Source organism: Suncus etruscus, chromosome 14 (assembly GCF_024139225.1).
Source record: "Suncus etruscus isolate mSunEtr1 chromosome 14, mSunEtr1.pri.cur, whole genome shotgun sequence".
NCBI lineage: Eukaryota > Metazoa > Chordata > Mammalia > Eulipotyphla > Soricidae > Suncus > Suncus etruscus.
The window spans coordinates 11,901,717-11,910,368 of NC_064861.1; positions in this window are offsets into that span (position 1 = coordinate 11,901,717).

Genomic DNA, 8,652 nt, shown 5'->3' on the forward strand with positions numbered 1-8,652 from the left:
GTAAAAACTTTACATAGCTCACTTTATATCATAGTTTGTTGTATATTTGATTGCATACTAAAATTTTGTTCAGGAAAATGAAGTCAAATGATTGATAATATTAAATATTTGTTTTCTGATTTCTATTCCAAACGTTCTTTATTTGAAGAACACATGTTGTGTAAAGCTAGTTTCTTAAAATCTTAAACTCTTAGTATTCAAATTTATTTGATATTGGGCAAAATATAAATTTGAACATTTTTTCTTTTTTTCCACTTCCCCAAATTGGAACATTTTTAATTGATATGTTAATTGATATATTTTTTTTTATAGAAAACTACTTGGCATTTTGTTTCTTCATTGCATTTCAGTATAGAAAGATAATTGGTTGATCCTAAACTTATAGAACAAATATATTTTAAAATAAAATATTATTTTTATGTTTTATGCTTATGTGATTAGCTATTCTTTAAAACCAATTTAAATGAAAAAAACTTCATTTTGTTATTGCAAGAATTCATTGTTTTATATATATGTGTGCGTGAATTTAGAGAGATCAGCTATGCTATTGTATTTAAAACCATGGCAGTTATTTCATTAAAATTCTAATTTCCATGCAAGAGAGATTAAATATAACAGTGTAGAAAGCCAGAGATATAGCATAGTAGGTAGGGCATTTGCTTGCTTGCCTCTGGCCCAGGTTTGATCCTTGAAATATCAATTGTTACCCAAGACTGCCAAGAGTAATTTCTGACTGGAAGCCAAGAGTAATTCCTGAGCACCACTGAGTATGGCCCAAAATCAAAATAAGAAAAAAAAAGATTAAACAGCATAGTTATTGCTTTCTTAGCTTGAAACACTGAAAAAATTTTCAGAAAGTTTTTGTTTGTTTTTTGTTTGTTAGTTTTTGTTTGTTTGTTTTGTTTTTGTTTTGTTTTTGCTTGTTTAGGGCCCACACCCAGTGACACTCCTGGCTATATGCTCAGAAATTGCTCCTGGCTTTGGGGACCATATGGGATGTTGGGGGTTCAAACTGAGGTCTGTCCTAAGCTAGCACATGCTAAGCAGATGCCCTACCACTGTGCCACTGTTTTGGCCCCAATTTTCAGAAATTTTTTATATTGTAATTTTTTACCATTGTTGTGGTACCAAAAAATATTCACACTTCATGTATAATATTTTGGCAACAAATTTCTGAATAGGGTAGAATGTGAGACACAGTTTTTCACAAGAGTTCCTTAATGCTCACATAGTAAACAAAGGTATTTCTTAATGTATGTCTATGGTGACATAGAGATAGACAAGGCAGTTGTTGGCAGTTGCAGCCAACTGTTCTTCAAAAGGTAGCACATAACTATGGAGAATCAAAACATCATTTTAATATTCCCAGATACTTTAATAAGTTTCCACTCATTATATGTGCACTTGCAGAGATCATTGGTGTTGCAGACGCCAGCGCCTCCAAACAGATTCTTCGTGGAGTTCGGGAAATGTTCACGGGGAGAGAGTGGGTACACGAAATGGTGAAAAGACGGAACAATATTGTAGAAATGAATGACCACACACAGAAGTGTGGGGACTTGCGTTTAGAAAGACGAAGACAAATTTATTTTTTGAGCTGGGTAGCTTTTAAGGTTGAGGTTTGGAATGCAGGGTGGAATTTTTGACATCAAAGAAAATGGGAGATGGCCAGGGGAACAAGATGAAAGACCCTGGCTAAAATTTGCATATTAAAGAACCGATACTGAAGGTGAAAAAGCAGTTTCTGTTATGGGTTTGCTTTGTTTTGGGTAAGCAGGAAAACCAGGTAATTTTCAGGGAAGTGGGAAGAGAGAGGAGTGTTTTAGAGTTTTGGGGAAAAATGAAAATTGCTTTGTTTTGAGTAAGCATGGGAAAACTGAAAATTGCTTCACTTATGAGCTAAGTGTTTGGAAAAACCTGATCTTGGCGCCAAAGTAGCAAAGATCACAGGGAGCTTGGTCAGTGGGAGACTTTTTTGGGGATTTGATACTGTGCTTCTTTGTTAAAAAGAATTACTAAGGCCTGATTTCTATAATGGTCAAAAATAAAGAGAGAGATAGTTACAGTCACGTTTGGAATTATCGTCAAACAATCCATGCAAAGGGTCAAGTGATTTTGACTGCTCTAAGTGGGCCTTTTTGGCAAATAATTCCTTTTCAGGAGAGCACTACACCCAAGAAGGCTGAAAAAGCGCTTCTGATGTGTGCCCCTCCTGAGTGGATTCCAGATTGCTATTGACTGGCAACAAGCATTCTTTGTTCCAATACTGCATCACCTAAACACTTTCAGTTTTAATAATTTTATTATAGATAAATTAGATGTTATTAATCATTTAAAAACTGGGAAAATATATAAACAATAAGTATAGAGATTAAATGTTGTCAGCAAACCATAGTAAACTAAAGACCCACCAAGCAGGAAAACAGATGAAAAAGAAAAGTCATCAAAGTTCAATGTTAAAAATCTGATTGTGGAGTGTCAGAATACTTGAGTGTAAAACACAGCAGTGTGACTTGGTGGTGAGTCATTAACACCAAATATACTTAGTTTTTATTTTAACAAGGAATTAAATAATGCATTTTACATTGTATGGTTAGGTTAGAAATCATCTCCACTGCATCCTTCCCACCAGGATTATTCACTCAAGTTGATTTAGAATAGCACCTAAAATATATTCTCATCATTTTAAAATGTGAGGTGACTTTGTACACTTTATCCAGTTTTAAATGAACAGGACTGTCTGTGTTAAAAATAACATATCACTAATTGCACTCTGAGAATTATTGCAAAAATGTCTTTTATTTTTCTTAAAACTCATAGAGTGAGACTATTCTGTATCTATCATTCTCCCTCTGACTTATTTTACTCAGCATAATAGATTCCATGTACATTATTGTATAGGAAAATTTCATAACTTCATTTCTTCTGATGGCTGCATAATATTCCATTGTGTATATGTACCACAGTTACTTTAGCCATTCGTCTGTTGAAGAGCATCTTGGTTTTTTCCAGAGTCTGGCTATTGTAAAGAGATTACTACACTGACAACTATCATACAATGTGAATGAATGAGGGGAATAGAAAGCCTGTCTCCAGTATAAGTGGGGGGGGGGGGGAGATTGAGATTTGGAACATTGGTGATGGGAATGTTGTACTGGTGAAGGGGGATGTTCTTTACATGACTGAAACCCAACTACAATAATAATTGTAATCAAGGTGTTTAAATACAGATATTAGAAAAGCCCAGTCCACAGAAAAAAAATAACCAGCAAAGTTAAAAGAAAATAAAATTGAATTAATTTCCTAAAAAAATTATCAGCTTTTCATTTGTTTGGGGGGAGGGCATATAGGGCTTTGATCAGGGGCTTCTCTGGACTTTGCACTCAGGAATCACTCCTGATAGGCTATGGGGATCACAGGTAATCAAACCTGGGTCAGCAGAGTTCAACTCAAATGTCCTACACTGCTTTGATGCTCAGGGTTTACTCCTGACTAAGCGCTCAGAAATTGCACCTGGCTTGGGGGGACCATATGGGACACCAGGGGATCAAACAGTGGTCCTTCCTTGGCTAGCGCTTGCAAGGCAGACACCTTACCTCTAGCACCACCTATCTGGTCCCTTCATTGTGCTTTTGAACCAGCACCTCAGATCTTTTCTACAGACTTTCATTCAATATTATGTTAAAAACAGTCAACCAGAACACCTTCTTCAAAAGAAAATGAGGTCCATGGGGTCTGCCTTGCAAGCGCTAGCCAAGGAAGGACTGTGTTTCGATCCCCCGGCATCCCATATGGTCCCCCCCAAGCCAGGGGCAATTTCTGAGAGCTTAGCCAGGAGTAACCCCTGAGCATCAAATGGGTGTGGCCTGAAAAACAAAAAACAAAAAACAAAAAAGAAAGAAAATGAGGTCCAAGAGATAGCAGACTCTGCCCAAGTACCAGGTCAGATTTTGGCTTGTCTCTTTATCAGTAAATATACATGAAAATGTAAATCAATAGTCCCCCACAGGATGAGGAAGAGGACTTCAGTGGTTTAGTGTATTCTTGAATATACAGGCTCTGAGTTTTATTCTCAGAATCAACTGCTACCAATTTCCCATGGCACTCCCTTGTCCAAGCACCAGATTGTTTGGCCCATGAATGCTATGGAGCATAACTGGGAGTGGCATCTATTAAAAAAAAGCATAGGTTATTTTAATGTACTCAGAGTGTACTTAATGTACTCAGAGATCCTGAAGACATATTATCTAGGTCAGAGAAAATAGCTGCTGAGTAAAACATTATGACAAGATCTTCTCCAGCTGTACAGCATTGTAGGAAGTTGTAGGACTTGACCATAATCTTTTAAGACAATTTAGAGCTTTTATCTGCCTCATAAGCAGATCATGAGAAATTTGTAAAAACTGAAATAAAGGTTTCAGTAAGTATAGTGGGTTGGTATAGGCCTTGCTTGTGTCACACCAGGATATTTATCCTCATTACCCCTGAGGGATCTTCAAGCCAAGCACTACCATGAGGGATTCCTGAGCATAGAGCCAGGAGTAAACCCTGGACATTGCCTGTTATGGTCCAAAAATGAACCTAAGTATATAAAAGAATATCATGAACTTAAGTTCAGTGTTAAGTGAGTCAGTTATGTATAGATGAGGATCATCAAAGTATATCCAAATAGAAAACAAATAGAACAAAATCTTCAGAAAAAGAAAATAAAGAGTTTTCTACCCAAACCCTATTAGACTTGGTTGTGCATAGTTAAATTTCAGTTAATTCTAAAATCCTATTTGTTTAGCTTTATGTAATGGTAATGACCAAAATATTTTAGAGTAATTATATTTGTTTTTATAGCATATTTTTCAAAGATATTTTTCTCTATGTCTTGACATAGCACTATAATAATCTATGGCACTATACTAATCTGAAAATAATCTAATCACATAATAATCCTTGAAAAGTATATACAAAAATAATTGTGCATGTACCTTGTGGGAAGTTTATTCTGAAGAAAGAAGACTCAAGACTTACCTGAACAAGAAACAAGATAAGTAATTATCACCATCTTTTCAGGTCATATTTAAAAAGAGAGTTTCTTTTTCAATCTGACCATAGCTAAAAAGAATCTTTCAGCTGTTAATGCTGATAGCATGAACAGAAGCTCTGAGAAGAAAATTAATGAAAGAAGGAGAAAAATCAGAGAAGAGAAAATTTTATTTGCCCATTCATGGAAGAACCCTATGCTTTGAATATATTTTAAAGCTGATCTCAGTAGACTAAATTCATTCCAGGGCTAGGTTCTGTGCTCATGGTCTGAACTGGCTCTAGCTACCAATACCAGTCTCTATATTTTAAAGACTTCACACTAAAAACTTAATGGCTCCTTCTCCTCCTTCCCTTATCTTCAAATATAAAGTAAAGTAATCTGAACAAGGGAGAAATAGATTCATATTAGGAATTATTTCTAAATTGTAGTGATGAGATTAATTACCTTTTATATACTGTAAAAGGAATTTTAAGTATATTTTTAAATGTGCTTATTTATAATTTTATATTTTGTTATATTTAATCTTATTAAATGATTTAAATGTCTTGGAGTATGCATTATTTTGCCAATTTTATGAAGCAAAAAAATCTCCCAGAACTACCCGTTTGCACAACAGAAATGAAAACTGAATGGAGACTAACTCCAAAACTATTTCTCTCTATTTCTCTCCATCTTCCTGTCTCTGTCTCTGTTATGTTCCTCTCTCTCTCATCCACACCCACACACCCATCCACACATTCACTCACACACACACACACACACACACACACACACACACACACACACACACACACACACACTGTTTAATTAGCTCCCACTGAAGTTCTGGATTTTATCCATATTTACAACAGAAAATCCTACTTTGTTTTGGTTCCTGATGATGTCTTTTTTTTTTTTTCTGGTTCTTAGAAAGCAGTTCTGAAATTTTTGTAACTCCTAAATTTCTCTCCTTCCTGAATCTCATTTCCTGGGGTTTTGGGGAAATAATTTATGTGAACTTTCTCTAACTTTAAGAGATATTCTTTGTAATATTTTTTGTTAATGTTTTTGGGTCACACTCAGAGGCTCTCAGAGGTTACTCCTGGGTCTACACTCAGAAATCGCTCCTGGCAGGCATAGGGAACTATCTGGGATGCCAGGCATCACACTGGAGTTCGTCCTGTGTTGGCCATGTGCAAAGCAAGCCCTACTGCTGTGCTATCATTCCTGCCCCCTCTTGGTAATTTTTTAATCAACAAACTTTTTTATTGCTCTCATGCTGTTATTACTAGAGAGTTATGCCCTGGTCAACTGTTCTTATTTCCATAGTCTCCTCTGTTGATCTCAATGCATTTTATAAGCTATAACACATTCTGTTAGAATTCAATTTCATCTTTTATTCAACATTTATTCATGCAATATGTGTCTATGAGTGAGATACAATTCTGGGCTTTAGAAGTATAGTCACAATCCTATTTTCAATAAGTCTCAATGTCTGTCATTACCCCAAGTTCATTATGACCTGCACAAATTCTGCCATGCCCTCAGAAAACAACCTCTAAATTCTTATCATCATGATGAATATACCATACATTCATATTCTTAAATGAGGATCTTGGCTTTAGTGTGTCACTTTCTTCACACATGCTGACTTGTGCACACCTGCTGCAGACTGTCACTCATTAACTCACACCTTTGTTCACTATCTCTTGTGGTTTCTCCAGGAAAAGCCTCAGCACAGTTTTTTTCGATTTCTCAGGTGGCTCCTGTGTAATCATTTTTCTACTCTAATTCTAGAATGACCTTTCCAAAAATCAAATTTGATAAGGCCCCTTCCATGATCAAAAGTCTTAAGTGCTTACCCAAAGCTTTCCTAAAGTTCAAACAGCTTGGCAAAAAAAAAAGTTTGATCTTAGCTTTTAATTTTTATCAGTTCTCTGCTTCCACAACTATGACATCCTTATTCTATGCTATGCTGATTTTTCACATCTTTTTGTCTCCTAGTTAAAATATGGTCTACTTTGGGAAGGAAAGTGGAAGTAAAGAACCAGAACTCAGGGTAATTTCCGGTGGTGCACAGGAATCAAATATTTAAATCAAATATTTAACAATAGAATGCCACATGCAAGGCAAGTGACTTAACCCCTATACTATTTCTCATGGTTTATTTTATTTGTTTGTTTGGTTTTGAGGCAACAACTGGAAGCACTCAGGAATTAATCCTAGCTCTATGATCAAAAATCAGTCCTGGCAGGCTTAGGGTACCATATATGATGCTGGAGTTGAACCTGGCTTTGTTGCTTACAAGGCAAACACCCTACCCACTGTGGTACTGCTCCAGCCTCTGAAACACAAATGTCAACTCCAAGTTTATTTATTTTTTGTGGGGTGAGGTAGTCACACCTGGCAGAACTCAGAGGTTACTCCTAGCTCTACACTGAGAAATCACTCCTGGCAGGCTGAGGGTACCATATGAAATGCCAGGGATCAAATTCGGCTCGGTTGAGTTCAAGGCAAATGCCCTAATAACTCTGCTATAATTCTGGATCCATGGCGTGGTTTACTTTAATTTTTTTTTTTTCTGGAACCAATCTAAGTTTTTAGAGAAGTTTGAAATACTTCTATTTGCATTTGGTTTGTTATGAATTTAATTGATGCCTTGAGTAAGTTACTTTCCAAGTCATACTTGTATCCTATATATATATATATATATATATATATATATATATATATATATATATATATATATATATATATATTGGTTTTTGAGTCACACCCAGCAGTGCTCAGGAGTTACTCCTGGCTCTATGCTTAGAAATCACCCCTGGGAGCTCAGGAAACCATATGGGATGCTGGGATTTGAACCACCAACCTTCTGCACGTAAGGCAAATGCCTTACCTCCATGCTATCTCTTTGGCCCCTGTGTCCAATATTTTTTAACATAAAATTCTATTGTTCACTTATAAGGCACCATAAAAAGCTTTTGGGGTGTGATAATGAGCATGTACAAAGCCAGTAGTTGTTCCCATGGCAGTGTGCTTCAATGGTGGAGAAACCCTGAATCTCTTAGGCAAAGGGAATTCCCTTTCTTATTTCCCCAATACTTACTCTGCTTATGCAAAAAAAAAAAAAAAAGAAGCACACACCCCATCACTCCTTCCTTTTTTATTCTTTCTTCTTCTTCTTCTTCTTCTTCTTCTTCTTCTTCTTCTTCTTCTTCTTCTTCTTCTTCTTCTTCTTCTTCTTCTTCTTCTTCTTTTCTTTACTCTTATAGTTATTAGTTGATTAGTTGGTGTGGTTTTTTATGTTTTGGTTGCTGGTTGCTTTTTTATTTTATATTTTTGGTAGTTACAGATTTTTCTTTCTAAATATTTTTATTGTTGTTTGTTTTATGTAATGTTTTTCTTCTTTTTCTTTTTTTGTCTTTATTCTGTCTTCTTCCAACAGAATCACACAACTTGAATCATCTTTTTCTGCCGCATGAATAATAAAAATATTATAAAATAAATAATAATTAATCAATTAATTAATATTAAGTAAAAATAAAAATGAATGATACCAGGACCAAACATTGAGTGGAAATAAAAAAAACTTAAACACCAAACCCAAAGTCAACATCAACAATCGATACCCT